This window comes from Tympanuchus pallidicinctus, unplaced genomic scaffold (genome assembly GCF_026119805.1).
Source record: "Tympanuchus pallidicinctus isolate F22 unplaced genomic scaffold, pur_lepc_1.0 scaffold4, whole genome shotgun sequence".
Taxonomy (NCBI): domain Eukaryota; kingdom Metazoa; phylum Chordata; class Aves; order Galliformes; family Phasianidae; genus Tympanuchus; species Tympanuchus pallidicinctus.
The window spans coordinates 25,964,505-25,981,006 of NW_026294758.1; the positions used below are offsets into that span (position 1 = coordinate 25,964,505).

Genomic DNA, 16,502 nt, shown 5'->3' on the forward strand with positions numbered 1-16,502 from the left:
TGTATTCAAGAGTGTCAATAAAAAGGCTGAAAGAATCATTTGGAAAAATACAAAGCGCAGACTTTACTGCACAATAGTGACACAATTCCCAGGTCACACTGTCTTTGCCAAAAATACAGTCAGAAGTAAAAATGTATCAACACTGTCTAATTTTGAACTTGCATCTTCCTGCCTTGGAGCACTATTTGATTTGATATTTATAAATACATTTGACAGATCACCAATACACTAAGACGAACCCTTCCATGACGACTGAAGCTAAAATGCCAGGCTGTGGGCTGGAGTTCTGAGGCACAGGCACATTTTCCATTACCTCCGCTCAGGAAAGGTAATCCTTATCTTCTCAGAGGTTGGCCACGGTAATCTTTATCTTCACAGAGCAGCTGAAATGCTTGCACTGTGCAAATTCAAAAGACACTTTTATTGAGCTTTTGAGGAGATAGAGAGCTTTCCAGAATGTTTGCTCTTTCTCCTTGACTAGGCCGGGATTTATTTTTTAATTTAATCATTTCCACGATATCAACAATGATAACATAGCATACCTCTCAACTCATCTTGCTCCTAAGAGATTAAAATTCATTTATCTCTAGTGAGCTCTTGGCCAGGGTAGAGTGGCAGAGGTGCAGGACTGGCCTAAGCCCCAGCTGCTGCAAAGCTGCAGTGTTGGACAGAATAAGGCAACTTGTACAGCCATGGTGGAAAGCTTACCTAGGGGAAAGGAGGTGCAAGTCCTTGCTTCCAGCTTTGTTTGCCCTTATCAGCAAAGGAGCCCACAATGGACATGGATCCAGGTCTTCTTGACAAAAGCCCTTAACTTTACTAACCAAGCACCAGAAGGGATGGGCAAGCTTGCAGCCTTGACAAAGTAGAATTTGTACAAAAATTTGGAGATGTAACACTGTCTTTCATTTAGTACATGCCCACTGTACTCAGCAGAAGTAAACACTGACTGCATTACTTCAGCTTCTCTGGGATTTGGCATCTGAAATATTTTGCACTCTATTCTGAAGAGCAAACCTTAGCACTTTTGGAAAAATTGTTAGGCGTTCTCCAGTTCTCCTGGTTAACTTACCAAAAGCAGAAGCTCTTGAAATGAACAAACAAAACATTTTCATGTGTATTTAAAAGCTAATCCAAGGGTCTGTTCTTAGAGACAAACTTCATCAATTATTGTGACCATTTCAGTTACAAATCATAGTATTTCAATAACATTCCTTTTCAGCAGCACCCCTTTGCTGTTTTTCAGTGCTTCATCAAAATTATTTTAACTAACTTAAAATCTTCTGTCTTCATTCTATTAACTGAATCTTTTATTTGTCTCAAGTTTTACCTGTTTTGTTGTTGTTACTGTTGATTTGTTTTGCTTGTTTGTTTTCTTAACTGAAACACACAATGCTTTCCTTAATTTACAGCCATATGAATGGAAGATAAGAGGGTACCTGCAGCAGCCCCTGCACACAGGACCCATACCCACAGTACACAGCCCATCCCCTCCCATGGGGACCGGCAGAGCCAGCAGCCCCTGTTGCGATGTCCCCTGGTAACCAGCACTCACACACACACCACACCCTTCATGACACGGCCCCTCTGCCCACCCAGCCCACCTGCCTGCACTCCAGACCCCTTGCCCACCCACAGGGCCCTGCTAACTGGCTGCTCCCAGTCATGGCTGGCTGTACACACCTGTGCTTACGTTCTTGTCCCATGGATACCCACACTTGTAGCCCTAAGCTCTGCTCAGTTTGCCAGCAGATGTGGACCTCCCACATATACTACCTCCTTTTCTCAGTGAGGTTCCCAACAGATTAGGGCCCCAGCCAGACAACCTAGCTGGAATAAACCTTCTACCCTCTCTCATACCTTCATCAATCCACGTAGCTGACCACGTTTGGGTCCCAATACTGCCTACTTTATCCATTGTTAGGTCCATGTCCTTGTGTGTTTTTATTTATGGCTTCCTTCTTTTCTCATTATCCTTTCTGGCACTAAAAAAGGCCTGTGCCCAGATACCCATTAAGGAGCAGGTGCACTCCCTTCACACACCCCTACAGTTTGCAATAAAATTTTGTTACAGGAACATATCATCCTGATGTTTTTCAGATCTGCCTTTTACTATTCTGTCATATTTTTATTCAAATATCTCCAGGAAGAAGGATGAACTTGATGGATGACGATAATGTTCCTCTCTTGCTACAAAACCTAATAATTTGGAGTTGTGAAAAGGATGATGCTCCTGGATGCGGTGGTGTTTTCTGGGCTCATACTGGACACAGCATCAGTATGTGCAGCTGTAACACAGCTTCCTGATAAAAAAAAAGCTTGGTTTGGAGACTGTCAAGATTTAAAAAATCACAAAATTCTACATGCCTCTCACTTCAATGTATTAAACACAGCTCAAGTAGTAAATCTTTCTATTTATGTGTTTATTTAGTCTTTTGAATACAATATGGATGCTTCAGCAGAGTGGAGATGTCTCATCCAACCATTTAAAATTCATTAGAAACTGTTAGGCTTCATGAATTTCTGGAATTCTTCACTGAAATATAATCATCCATGAGCAAAGAAAGTTTTCAGGAAGAGTTCACACATGCTTCTCAGGTACAAGTTTGCATGGGAGTAGTGTCCTTCCAGTTAGATGCACTGCCAATACTCTTGCTGTATTTCCATGGATTGCTGGGTTAATGTACCAAGAAGAGTACTTACAGAGGCTAATTATAACCCATCTGATTATTTTCTCTTGCTCTGTATATGCTCATCTATGCTGGGCTCTGCAAGAGGATAATTTACAACAGAAATGTAGCTTCTAAGTTATATACTCTCTGCTGCTGAGGGATTTAAGCTCTACTGTTTGAGTAGGCAGTCTATCAACACTAGCCTATGTTGGTCCTTCTCTATACTGCAATGTGTATGTTTGGTTTACCTGTCCGTCAGCCTGCCTATGTACCCACCAGCATACTTTCTTACTTATTTTGAATTCTACTTGATTTTAGTGAAAGATTAACAAAAGGAGGGAACACTGCAATAACAATTCAGCAAGTTTTGCAAAAATCATAAGAAATGTAGAGGAGAAAGCAAACAAAGTTAGGAATTCTGTGAGCATGAACTCACCAGTTTTTGTTTTACATGGCTTCCTAGGTTTCAGTAGGTATATGCATACTAGCAAAGTGCATCCTGACTCCTGTCTTGCTTAACATGGGAGGAAACAAGAACTGAGCAGATGAAGTAAAAGACGTGTGGAAGGGCTGTAATAAAATGGGTGACTGGTGATGGTTGCTGTTGGGCAGCAGCTGGAGCATGGGACACACTCAGGGAAACCCAGTTTCATTAGACCTCCTGTTGAGATAAACTTGCTTTCCTGCTTGTGGGGGAAAAAAAAAAAAAAAAAAGAGGTTTATTGGCTACCATATGTCAACAAGAAGGTATAACTGTTTGTACATGATCCACTCCTAAGTAGAAATGTTGTGTGTACAGCACGTACAAAACACAATGCTAAGTAGTGGATAACACTTGAACACTTTGGCTGTAGTTGGAAGCAGGCTACATCCATCATCCAACACTTCTTTCAGCTCTGTTTGTGCAGGAATTTCAGCTGCCACTGGAGCACAGAAGACACCTGAGACTGTGAAGTGACACAGGACTGTTAGCTGAAATACTTTGGACAGAGCAAATGAGCAAGGAACTGAGGAACTAACTAATCACTGCAATTAAAAAAAAATAAAATTGCACAAATAATAGCTGAAACCAGTTTGAGCTTCACCAGGGCACACAGGGCACGTCCCAGCCTCCTTTCTCTACGTCACAAGCCCACGATCCCTCAGCACGGGGCCTCCGGCCTCAGGGCGGGGCCTTCCTCCCTCCTCGCGATGCAGCAATTGCCGTAACTCCGCCCCTCGGTCGGTAGAGAGGCGTCTGTAACTCTCGCCCCTCGGTCGGAATTGGTCTTTTCCTTTTCCCCTTGGCCAGATATTGGCTGCCGTTCGCTAGCACCGAGAGAGAGGATTGGCTGTGCTGAGGGCGACGGGCAGGCTGTGGTTGCCGCTGGGAGGCGTGCGGCCGGGCCCGGAAGGGGTGAGTGCGGAGCCGGCTGTGGCCGCGGGTTCCGGCGGGGACCGCGGCTTCGCGGGGAGGAGGAGCCGAGCAGGGCAGCGCCGTGCCTTGTAAAGACCCCGGGGCTGCCGGCCCGCCTAGGGGGCCGCCAGGGGCTCCCTCGGGAGCGAGCGGCGTGGGGGCTGGGGGGAGGCCGAGGGGCGTCGGTGCGGTGGGTGGGAGCCGAGGGGCCGCGGCGGGCCGGAGTCCTGAAGCGCGGGGATGTCGGCAGAGTTCCGGGCTGACGCGCCGGGCTTGGTGAACGGGCAGCGCGGCCCGAGCCCAGCTGCTGCCGGGCCGCGGCCGGGCCGAGAGAGAGCCGCTGGGCGAGGCCAATCCGGGCGGGCTCCGGGCTGCCGGCACGCCCCGCGGCGGGGTGGGGGCTGCTCAGCCGGGCTCCGGAGGGGTCGTGCCTCGCCAAACACGAGTGGTTCCGTAAACGCAGCGGTGCGGCTGTTCGGATAGGGCCTCTCCCTCGTTTGGAGGTCCTGGGGGACGTGTGTGTGCGCTCTGGTGTTGCCGCCGGAGCGGTCTCCGCAGCCGTCCCGGGTTGGGGTGCCCACGGGGTCGGCTGGGTGCCCACGGGGTCGGCTGGGTTACGGACGGTGAGTCCACGTCGCGTATGAATAATGCGCATCTGTTACGTGGCACGTGAGCTCTCGTGATCAAAAATGGATAGTTAGTATTGCAGCTCTCATCGCAAGTGTTGGTGTATAGCAGAAACATGAAAGGATGCATTTGTGGGCTCGGAGACTGCAGTTAGGCCCCTTTCCCACACTACTATCAGACACTCCTTCCAGTGTGGTTCTTGAGTTGCATTCGCCTGCGTACATATTTAAAGGGTTTAGAAAAGCCTTCTTAAATGTATATGAGGTTCTTTCAAATTGTGTATAGGCAAAAAGAATCTTGTAACAATAAAGAGCGCTGACAGACTTTTCTGTTAATACACGAATCATGAATGCATTCTTATGGATGTAAAGTTAATTTTGGAAAAGTATGTATATTTAAGTTTGTCTGAGCAAATGCAAATAGCAAGCTTATTTATTGTTGAGTCATACTTGCTTAGAACTGATTTCCTGTTCTTTCTCCCCATCTAAAGAAAGAAAATGTCTGGGAAAAAATGGATCAGAAAAAAGTGTGATTTTGAAGTGGTATTAAACTGCAGGACCAAGGCAATAGTATGAAATGTGACAGTTGCTTATTTCCATCACCAATACAATGAATTGCAGTGCAGTGTTGATAGTATGCGTGGGTTTCTGATGAATGAAGGCCCCAGAATAAGAGATTTATAAATTACTGCCTTAACTGCTCTCTTGAAAATGTTTGCTTCTGTTAAAACAGTTTAGCATACTAAGTAAGGAATACTGATGTAATGTATTAGATTAATTCACCAAATACTGAAACGGGTATTAGTAGCAAAAATTAAAACTGCTTTGGCTGCTGTTTTTACGTAGCAGTATACATGGCGATCTTTAGCAATTGCTGGGTTGTGTGTGTTTTGATTCTTCATCTCTTAGGTCTCATAAGGCTTGTTTTAGAGTAAAAAAAAAAAAAAAAGTGACTGTTCTGCAGGGGCAGGAACCAGAATACCCTTGTGCTGAGGCCAGTGTGTAAGAGTCTGTGGCAGTTGTTTGGCATTTGAGGGATTGAGAGTTGTGGATGCAGTTGAAGTTCCAACCATAAAATTTGCATTTTGATAAGTGTTTACGGTAGTATTTCTGAATATTTTGAATAAAGTATGTGGAGTAAACCTGTTCTAACTCATTTATTCACTGATATGATAACGATTCCCCTGCATTTTCAAGGAAAGGGCTATAGAAGTCTGGTAGTGTCCACTACAGTGCTGTAAAGAAGCTTCAACAGTCTTGTTTCTGTGAGGTCGATTTGAAAGTAATGCTGTGGAAATATTTATTTCCATGGAAACTACAACAGATATGAAGAACACAATAATGCTTTTTGATACAGGAAAATTCTCATGCAGAAAACACCATTTTTCAGTGTAGTCACTACTATTAGCTATGTGTTTTCACCAGTCATGAACAAGGGCCATGTTTGTAAATTCTGCACCAGTGGAGGTGACTCGCTGTTTCACAGTGGCAGCATTGTTGTTAGGAAATTGTTGTCTGCACAGTCCAGCTTTCACTGTGCACATCCATTGTTTGGTCACTGTAACCATTCAGCAAGCAACATGTATGTCTGTGGGTGAAACTTACTCTACATGGAGAAATTCACTGGCACACCTTTGCTTTGTGTGCTTGTTGATGTCAGATGCCATTTTGTCAGATTGCCCCCCGCCCCCACTGCCATCTGTCACACAGTAACAAAACAGAATGGAATACTGGTGTGAAGGTTTGACCTCTACTGCTATACCACCAGCATCAGAAAAACTAGAGGCGTTACTCTGGGAGCAGCCCAGTATATTTGATGATGTGTTTGTACAGGTCCCCAAAGGCTACTTTGCACTAGTTTTGCTTGACAAATGCATTTCTAAAACTTCACTCACTTGAATATTGTTTCATGATACAGGGACAACTTTGAATATGGCATAAACTCAAATCACTGGAAGATAGAACAGTAACTCCAGTGTTCTGGTCAGAGCGACAGTGGGGAGAGATGCTTTGTATGCCCTTAAAACTTGCTCTCTTGAGTGGTACTTTAGGCAGTACTTTCTATCAGTCTTTGAAGTTTCAGCTCCTGTGATTTTTTGATAGGCTTATTTGGATAAAACATGCTTAATTCTGTTAATCACAGGAGCATCCTGAAGTGTTTGGGGGTAATGCTGTACTTAATACAAAGGCACTTCTTAAGTCGTTAAAGTAGAAGATACAGTGCTTTCAAGAACCTTGGTTGCCTTAAAGGTGTCTGGTTGGCTGTTTTTGTGATACTTGTGGAGTTGGTTATAACTTACACTGGAAACAGGTAATTATCAGCAAGCTTGTGGCAATGGGTAGAACACTCTGCAAGAGTGACAGAGCATACAACCGTGTGAATTGCTAATTGCTTATGTGTCACTGTAGAGGAAGATATCTAGAGATTATGCTGCCAATAGTACTAATCATAAAACAGCTTTTCAAATTTGATTTATTTCATGCATGATGTTTTGGTACCAGACCCATGCAGAGCATTTTGGGTAGGTAAGTATGTGACTGGGAGCAGAAAAATTCCAGTTGGCACATACATCTGTTCTTTGATATGTACTTAGTTACTCAAACATGATCTGAAAAGTTTGGAGGTGTTCAGATTCTAAATTCTCCTGTGGCTTCTGGGTGTTGCTCTAACGTCTGCAGCACCTTTCTCCTAGATGCTGTGCAAGAAGAAAAAACCCCAGGGTGATAACTGAATGAATATGAAATGAGATTTGGTAACACAGAGAAGTGAAATACAGAAAAATTACCCTGATTCTGATGGTGGATTGTGGATGATTGCTCAGATTACTGGTAATCGGTTACACTAAAATGTCCTTCCCCATCAGTTTAGTATTAGAAGATAAATCTGAAATGATCAGGAGAAATTCCCATAACTCAAGTGATATTAAAACTTTTTCAAATGACTAAATAAGCATTCTATTTCAATTTCTCAGTAGCTCGTATTGCATTATAAACAGGTGAACGTCCATGGTTGTTTGAACAAGATATTTGTAATTCCATAACAGCTTCAGGAAAGTTGTCCACTAACAATTTTAAGCAGTTTTGAGAGTCAGAAGTCAACAAGAGCATTTTTGACCCCTGAAAACTCACTCCTTCCTAATACATTGGGTACCTCTAAGATTGGCAGAAGAGGCTTCAAGTAAATGGTAGCTGTATTTTAAAAGGAAATGATAAGAAAATCAAGCATTTATACCACACCCTGTGAAACCAGTGTCATGTCATAGAATGTTTCAACTGCAACCATCTAGGAGTTTTTAAGAAAAAAATGGGATGTGCAAAAGCAGAAAAATGAGAAGGTGATCAATAGATAAATGGTGATTTGTCATCTTGAGTTTTGTGAAAGCAAGCAAGTAATAGTTGGGAATAACACTGTTGATCCTATCTTACTTTGCCCACCAGGGACTGGAAGAAAAAAAAAAAAAGTAGCAAAATCCTATTCTCACCCTCGCATAGTTAAGAGTGATGTGAAACTCGTTCCTGTGTCATTGTGATCCCAGCTCTGGGAGAAGAGTCTGAAGTTCTGGTGGGCTTAGGGCCAAGTGTAGGAGTGTGAGTGTGGGGAGGCACCTTGGGAAGGCCTTAAGTCTGACCTTTCCCTTCCCAATCCTGCCTTCTGAAAGCACTCACGTTTGCAACTGCCATCTGGCAGCTTTAGTTTATTTCCTTTAGAGCATTTCCGTGTGTTGTTTCTGAATGTCGGGGAGGTCTTGCTCCATTTCATCTTTTTTAAGTGTGATGTTAAAAATTATTTGCAGAATGCTAGATCCAGTTTTGACATTGATCAGGATAGAGGGATTAACTGTGCACATCCTGTAGCCTTCACTCTAATACGACTTGGTGTGTTGCTGTTCACTGCAGCGTAGTGGAAGTATTGACTCAATGCGGGGGCCTCTATAACCTTGTGCTCTGTTTTACAGAGCTGCACACCAGCAATTATTCCTGATTTGGTAATTTGTTCAGTAGTTTATTCCTACTAAACAGCAATACCCTGTTGAGAATTCTCATTTTCTTAGTATGTCTGTGATAACCCCTTCACATTTCATGTCTAAATTTCAAATTCTATCTTGAGAGCTGACTTTGTATAAGTTCTGTCAGGTGGATCAGAGGCTTTTGTTACTCTTACATCCAAAAAGGGATGTTTGTGGGGAAAAAAAATAAATGTTTAAAGCAGTAAGGTTTCACTGTTCCTCACAGGGAAAAAAATAGGCACTTTTGAGAACAATTTTCATTACTATTTATAGTAGGTAAGTGCTTGTTCAGTTTGGGTTAAGTTGACTTTCTTCTGTAACTGTGTTAGAGACAATAATGCAATAGTACATCTTTGGACATGACGTGAATTCTGTCTTTTCTGAGAGCGTCTAGTACTTGAACTTCCACCCTGGGATTCTGCTGTCATCTTGTGCTTGCTGTGTTTATCAGCAAGAAAGGAAGTGACTGTTCTGACTTCTTAATGTACGTTGAGGTCATTTGCACTGATAAAAGTAAAACCAAACCTAGTCTACTGAAACTGTGTGAAAGTTTTAGCATTTTGCTTAGTGCTGGCTTCTGTTTGTGGCCTTTCAGCTAAAGAGAAATGCATCCTGTTAATGGTGTACAGGCTGGCTCAGTCCTGTTCTGTGGCTAATGGGGTGCAGGGATTCACAAAGCTGCACTTCTGGAAAAGGGAAATAGGGGACCCCAAATAATTAAAAACAGCAGCGGCAGTGATCTGAGGAGAAACAAACTAATTTACTAAATATGGTATTAGATTGCAAGATAACACGATATATTACAATATAATTAGAATTGAAGCTGATAGATCAAATGTAATGAGAGAAAGAGTATCTAAGAGCTGTAGGCCTTATATTAGTGCTGAGGTGATACATGTGGCTGGAATGAGCAGCAGGGAGCAGAGCCGAAAAGGAGAAGGGAAAAGGGACCATTGGGTGACCTAACAAGGCCTTGTATCTTTTCCCCCTGAGCAGTAATGATAACAGAACAGCAAACAGTTTTCTGGGGAATGTAATAGTTATTCTTTTCCAGGATAGGCACCCAGACCTCTGGGAGGATTAACTCTCCAACTCCCAGTGCACTACATGATGTTATGATGTGGAATAGCAATAACCAAAAATCATAAAACCATGACACATCGTTATCAGAAAGTTTGTAATGGGAGCTGAACCTGAAAAAAGAATGTGAAGGTCATAGGCAAAGGAAAGAGAGGACAGATAAAGGGAGGGCTTTTTGAGTAACTCTGAGTGCAAAAGAGAAAAGGAGTCAGACTATCAGTACATGATTTATTAAAAAAAAAAAAAATTGGCAGTTTTTTAAAAAGCATGAGAGAAACTACTCCTTTATGTCTTTGTCTTTAGTTCAGTTGAACAATCAAAGGACTAGGGAAGGGGGAGGAGTTGGGTGAGCTAAGCTGAGTGCTGCTGCCCAGAAGTGAGCTGTGTTGGCAGGATGCATCGTGTTGGGTCTGGCTCCCCCTTCTCAGGCAGCCCCTACAGTACTGGGCTCTGCACCTGTGCCTGGAGCCGCCTTGATATTGCAGCATGTTTTAGTGGCTAATGCTGGCACAGCTTCAAGGCTTTCTCCAGCTCCCCCAGAACTAGCAGACAGTGGGAAGCAAGAGGTGAGTGGGGCATGGCCAGGGCAACTGGCCCACACCAGTCAGAGGGATTTCCTGCAGTGTGTGATGTCTGGCTCAGCAATAAAAGCTGGGTGGGGAGGCTCTGATTGTGAAGGCATGTGTTCTCCCAAAATCTCCATGTATTGAGGCTCTCCTTCCTGAGATGCAGCTGATCATAGCTTGCTGATGGGAATAGAGAATAATTATTTTATACCTTTGCTTCTATACAGCCTTTGCTATTTTACTTTAATTAAGCAAGTCCTTAAGTGATTAACTCTTTTTTTTTTTTTTCTTCTTTTTTTTTCTTTTGTGTGCGTGTCATATTTTCTTCCCCTGCCCCAGGAAGGGTGATAGAAATGTATTGCAATTCAGCAGCCCTTCAGTTAAAGCACAGAGCAAATCACTGTAGGGGCTGCTGCCCAAAGACTTCTTGTTTTTCCAAGCTGTAACGCTCTTTTCTAAAGGGAGAGTGAGGCTTGTTCTTAATTGGTTAGAGCATATGATACATACGCTGTCCTTATCTTTAAAAGCTCTTAGTGCTTCAGTTGCTTAATCTTTCCTGTCTCTTGAGTTGAGTTTTATTGTAGAATTTCTGCAGAAGCTGTTCCTCAGGATAAAAACTGGAAAAGCAATTATTATGGTAAGCCAGTGCTGGCAGTCAGTAAGGCAGATTTGCATGTCCTACCAAAATCAGTGCTAAGTCAAGATAGAGGAAAGTCAAACTATTTCTAGTTCTGGCCTAAAATGTGAGCAAGGCAGTGCAAATAAACTTGATGTCTTGTAGAATATGAACTGCTGCTGATTAAATGTTATAAGGACAGTGAAACATCTGATGGAATAGTTGCAGATCAGGGTTCAGTGGAGAGTGAGTCCCTGGCCGAGGAATGTAGGGACCTTGGCAGCAGAGTTGGCACAGTGATCCCTGGTTCTAGCTGCTTCCTTCTGGCTTAGTTGTGCCACCTCAGTTACGCTGATAGAACTGTCACCTGAGCTTTAAAAAAATCAGACCCTTAAAGAATGGGATTTGTTAAAGCTGGGTAAGTTAGCTCGATCCAATTGACAGGTTGACAGCTGAAGCAACAGCAGAGTGATCTTGCCTGACCCTGTCCATTTGGCTGAAGTGAGTGGGCAGCAGCATCTATGTGGGGTTTCCCTACACCCTGCTGACAGGAAGAGCCTCAGTGATGGTTAGGATCTGTGCAGGTCCCCAGCTTTAGGACTGTGCCTAGGGGTAGAAGGAAGTTCTGACAATGCAGGGGTTTGTAGCTATTCTGGCCCTGCAGTGTGGGAATCTGCATATTGACTAATGCATAAATTGAACCATGTACATTCCAAAGTTTAACTGGACTGGAATATTTCAAAACCTCCATTTTGCAACTCTGGCACAAAATGCATACAAAAAGCAGCAAACTTTAAGAGAAATCTGAAGTAGAAACTGTGTTCAACACTGAAGTGAAAGGAAGCTGCTGTCAGTGGTGTTAACTCATATGGTATTTGGGGAGAGATTCAGATTGGTATCAGAATATTTTGCAGTGGTCTTTATTTACGAGTCTTTCATTTTAAAACTGGTGGAGGAAGATAACTTTATTTGTTAGTAGTTACTCGGTTTTATAATATTTATTATATGTATTACACATTTATTTCCTTCTTCTAGGCAATTCCAAGGTATGTCTACTGTGTTACCATAGTCTAACACTTCAGCATTTGTATGATGTTGTGCTGACACTAATTTCTATTGGTAACAAAAATAGGAGCATAAAACCTCCCTCAAATTTATGTTCTTCTGTTGAATTTTAAAGCATTTATTCTGAAGCAGCATTTTAGAATTTCCATATTCTAAGTTGTTGTTTTATGCCTAAATGCAAATGGTTAGTAATGTGTTTCATCCACTATCACCAAGCTTCAGACGGTGTAACAAAGCAGTATGCAGATGTTCTATCTCTGATAGGTGGCATGTTTTTGGAGGCCTCCTCTTCCTTCTGTCTTTTCCTATGTGTTTCCAAAAAACAGTCTGTTATGCTCTTTCACCTAACAGCTGTGGTTTCCAGTTGCTGCTGGAAGGAGTTGCAAGGAGAGGAGCAAGCACTATTTTCTTGGTCTCTATCTTCCTCCTGCTGGAGTCAGAATGCTGCAAAAATCTTTGTTCTGAGGGTCTGCCTTGTTCTGGGCAGGATGTGTTCACGAGGACCGTGCAGAGCAGAGGTGGGGTGAAATATCTCTCAGGTGTGAGAACCTGATTCTGGTACTGTCAGTGGCATTGATTCTGCCAAAATTGATAAGGTCAGTCTGGTAGACTGGTAGCACAAGTGTGTGTAAATACTTCATGTTTGATGTGACATGATAAATAAGTATGAAGAACTCACCAGTGTTCTTGGAGTTCACAGCGTGTAAATCTGATGGAGTTGTTTTTCTTGACTCTCTAAGTAGTATTAAATGCAGAATTACTTTGTCATTAAAGTGAAGGAGATGACAATAAGCATCATTTTTTTTTCTCACAAAGACATTCACATATCTTTAATTGCCTGTACTGTGCTTCCAAAGTTAGGCCCACAGTAGGAAAGAAAGTATGATTGTTTGCAAAAGGGATCCTTTGCACTAGTGAGATTCCAGAAACCTAAATTGGTCAGTCAGTTTGAAGATATAGCCAGATGATGTTTCAGTTGTTAACAAAATAATCAGTTTATGTAATCCAAGAGGTAAACAAGAAAAGGTTTGTTTTAATTTAGTGTGAATTCAGCAGAAAGTCAGACTGACGGCTTATTGAACTGGGACTGCAGGCTAGTTTCAGCCGCAGGCAAAGATAAGGAGCTGTGCTAAGTAAAAACATTGCCTTAGTGGAATTCCTATGCTCAAAGGAGAGTGCAAAGTGACCTGGAAGGTTAATGAAAAGACAATAACTAATGCCTGAAAAATAAATCCCTGAAGCATGTTCCATTTGTTAGTATCAGCTCAACTATGTGTATATTGCTTATGGAAATAACACTGCTGTGTTCTCAAATATCCTAATGAACAGTGTAAAGTCACTAATAAACCAAATACTGAAGAAGGAACTTCTTGATAAGAGCATCGTGTTCTTTAGTAAAATGTTTAATTTTTATTTCTGGTATGCTTTTCCAAGGTGTAGATAAATCCCAGTCAAAGAAGCTGAATTCCCTTTGAACGTTCTTTGTTTTGAAAGTAAATTTTCTAGTTTTTGTTGTTTGGAGTTTGTGAGCATAATGTATTTCAAGAATTTCAGTGCTAATCTGGCTGTAGTGGGAGGAAAGGTGGGAATTGTAACAATAGCATGATGTTTTGAATTATTCACATTTCTGTCATTTTTATTCTGTGGCTTTCTTTTGTGAACTGAAATGATAAAATCTGTCTTGTCCAGAGCACTGCTGCTTGTAACACTGAAAATTCTTTGTTGTTGTTGTTTAAATCCAGGTTGAATAACTGGAGTCTCCATCTAGGCAATTTTGGATGTAGAAGCAAGCATAAGTTCAGGGGCATATGGCTAATAGCTTTTGGAATAGAATGTCTTACTTGGGCTAACAGCTTTCAGAAATAACTGCTCAGGAAAAGGTACTTATTCTACGTCTTCTAGGTAAAGCTAGCCAATGCTAGAATTTGGTTTTAGATTTTTATTAAGATAGCTGAAAACAAGCTTTTTTCTCAGAACTTTTTATTTATAGGTAACATAGTTGAATTAATGTGTTGTGGTGCAAAGGATGAGGCACAGCTAGCAACTTCATCAGTTTTACTATTAATTGCTGTGAGTCAACGCAGAAGCATAATGTTTTTTGTTTTTTGTTTTTTTTCTCTGCATGAATGTAGTTGCAGATGGGGGAGATGCGGTCTGTTTTGTTGTGGTCAGTTGTAATGCTCACTTCTGGGAGTTGTCACGGCAGCAAATATTCCATGACAATTTCCTGAAGTAAGAACGCTTTGAAGAGGAAGGGTGGTGAAAAGTGATTTTTTTTTTTTTTTTTTTTTTTTCTCCTCCCCTCTCCATGACTTTAATATGATAAGCCTGTCAGTACAGCAGATCTCCATGTTTATGGTTCAAACAGAACAGTAGCTACAATTTGTTCATGATGTAGTTTCCTCTGTCTCGCTTTGTTAAAGAAGCCTTCTTTGTTTCTTTGCCTTACTGAACGTAGTTGGAGAAACTCTGAATGTCTTTCCTGTTCTTAAGAGAGCCAGAACTTTCTGCTAAAAAAAAAATGCTGCCACGGAAACCTTTTGCACTGTTTCATGATCAACAGTATACAAATGTGTTTTGTGCCCTGAATGTGCAGCTTCTGTCAAGAAGCCTACTGTGTTCAGCTAAATAAATGCATAAATATCTTCAACAATTACATTTCTGTAATTAAATAAAAAACAGCTTTTTTACAAACAGCATGCACAGGTTTTCACATCACTGCTCATTAATGTCAGTAACGGAAAGGCAAATGCCAATGGCTAGTGGGAAGGCAGGCTCCTCCTTAGTAGTTGAAAATCTTTATCAATTTATATTTAAATTTATCTGAGCACAAATTTGTTTTGATATCAGCTACTTGGAATAGTGAAAAGTACCTACTAAGAATTTATCCCTATATTTTTCTTGTTCTCTATCTATGCAGTCATCACTGCAGAATCACTGCAGACTGTTTCACAACAATTATATTACAGTCTGAATTTAAAAAAAGATAATAACAACATTCTTTTGGTCAGAGTAGTCACATGCTTTGAAAAGGAGACAGCTGGAGCAAATGGAGATTAATGAAAATAACAAAGTGTTGAATTGATGAAGGCTGTAGGTGAGATGCAAGTGCAATTAGGTGAACCTGCCAAATTCAGTGATTATAGGGTACAGGCTGAAATTTGGCATATATGAATTTTTGGCTGCTCTTTCTATTTAATTGTTAGTGAACAGACTCTTTAGGAGGTTCACAGGTTTGCTTGGCTGGTTTTTATACTGGTAGGGAATTATACTGGTAGGGAATAAAATACTCCCAATGGTCAACTTCATAAATGAGAGTTTATCTAATCTATATGTTATCATATTCATGATGGGCCAAGATTATGCATGAGGACAGTCAAAGTAGATCATGTGGTGTACTCAAGTTTGTTCTGTTGTTTTTCTGTTTAAATGTATGCAGACCAAGTTAGAAAACTCAGTTGTCTTCTTTTCAAGCTACAGAAATGACTAGGTGCAGAAAAAAGGGCATTCCATATTACAACTTTTGAACAACAGGATTTTATTAAGGTGGCTTAGATACGCTTTGATTTCTTTCATTTTCATAACTTTTAAAAGTGCTTCTGTGAATTAGACTCTGAACAACATGATGCTGTCCAAGTGAGTTGCTGAGAACAACGGATCAGACAAGCTTGCCTGCACTGGTGGCCAGTTCTGTTCAAGAGCAGGGTACGGCACATTTCACACCCACCCAGGTGGTGGCAGTTTATGGGTAGTACTGTAGACCTAGGCCGTGCCTGCCTTAATCCCAGGAGACTGCTTCTCTGCTTTCTAGAGTGCAGGATGTGAAGGGGTCAACAGGATAATGAAGAGTGGAAAACATTGTAAAGTGAACAGAGCTACTGGGGGATGTAGTGCTGGAGTCTAGAATCCTGCTGAGAGTTCACTGAGTCACAGGACAGGAGGGGTTCCAGCCTTGTCAAGTCTGGCTCCATAAACCTCACTGATTTGTGTTTAGGACTGTGGTCATGGTAATGCATTGTTTCTGAATGCCTGTGTCATGGTACAGGGCACTGAACAGCTGTTTATCTTGCCCAGGTGGCCAAGAAAGCCAGTGACATCCTGCCTTTATATCAGAGATAGCATTGCCAGCAGGAGCAGGGAAGTAGTCATCCCTCTGTACTCAGCACTGGTAAGACTGCACTTAGAGTTCTGTACTCAGTTTTGGGCCTCTCATTACAAGAAAGATATAGAGGCCCTGGAGTGTGCCCAGTGGAGGGCAGTAATGCTGGTGGGGAAATGGAGCAGAAGTCTTATGAGGAGCTGCTGGAGGAACTGGAATTGTTTAGTCTGGAGGATTGGGAAGACCTTATTGATCTCTACAAATTTTTAAAAGGAGGTTGTGGCAAGATTGGGATCGGCCTCTTCTCTTGTGTAACTTCTCTTGTGTTTGGACTAGGGGGAATGGCCTCAAGTTGCACCAGGGGAGACTCAGGTT

At 42.0% G+C, this 16,502-nt stretch overlaps 1 protein-coding gene across 3 annotated transcripts in view; it reads left to right on the forward strand.

Annotated features, from left to right (window-relative positions):
• The first annotated feature begins 3,883 nt into the window (after positions 1-3,883).
• Positions 3,884-16,502, forward strand: part of PJA2 (praja ring finger ubiquitin ligase 2) — a 39,267-nt gene continuing 26,648 nt past the window's right edge. The window contains exon 1 of one of the 3 annotated variants that reach the window (XM_052701006.1): positions 3,884-4,068. The gene's annotated coding sequence lies outside the window, so the exon portion shown is untranslated. Of the gene's footprint in view, positions 4,158-4,579; positions 4,692-16,502 lie in introns of those variants that run through there. The other 2 variants (XM_052701005.1, XM_052701007.1) reach the window with 2 other exon arrangements.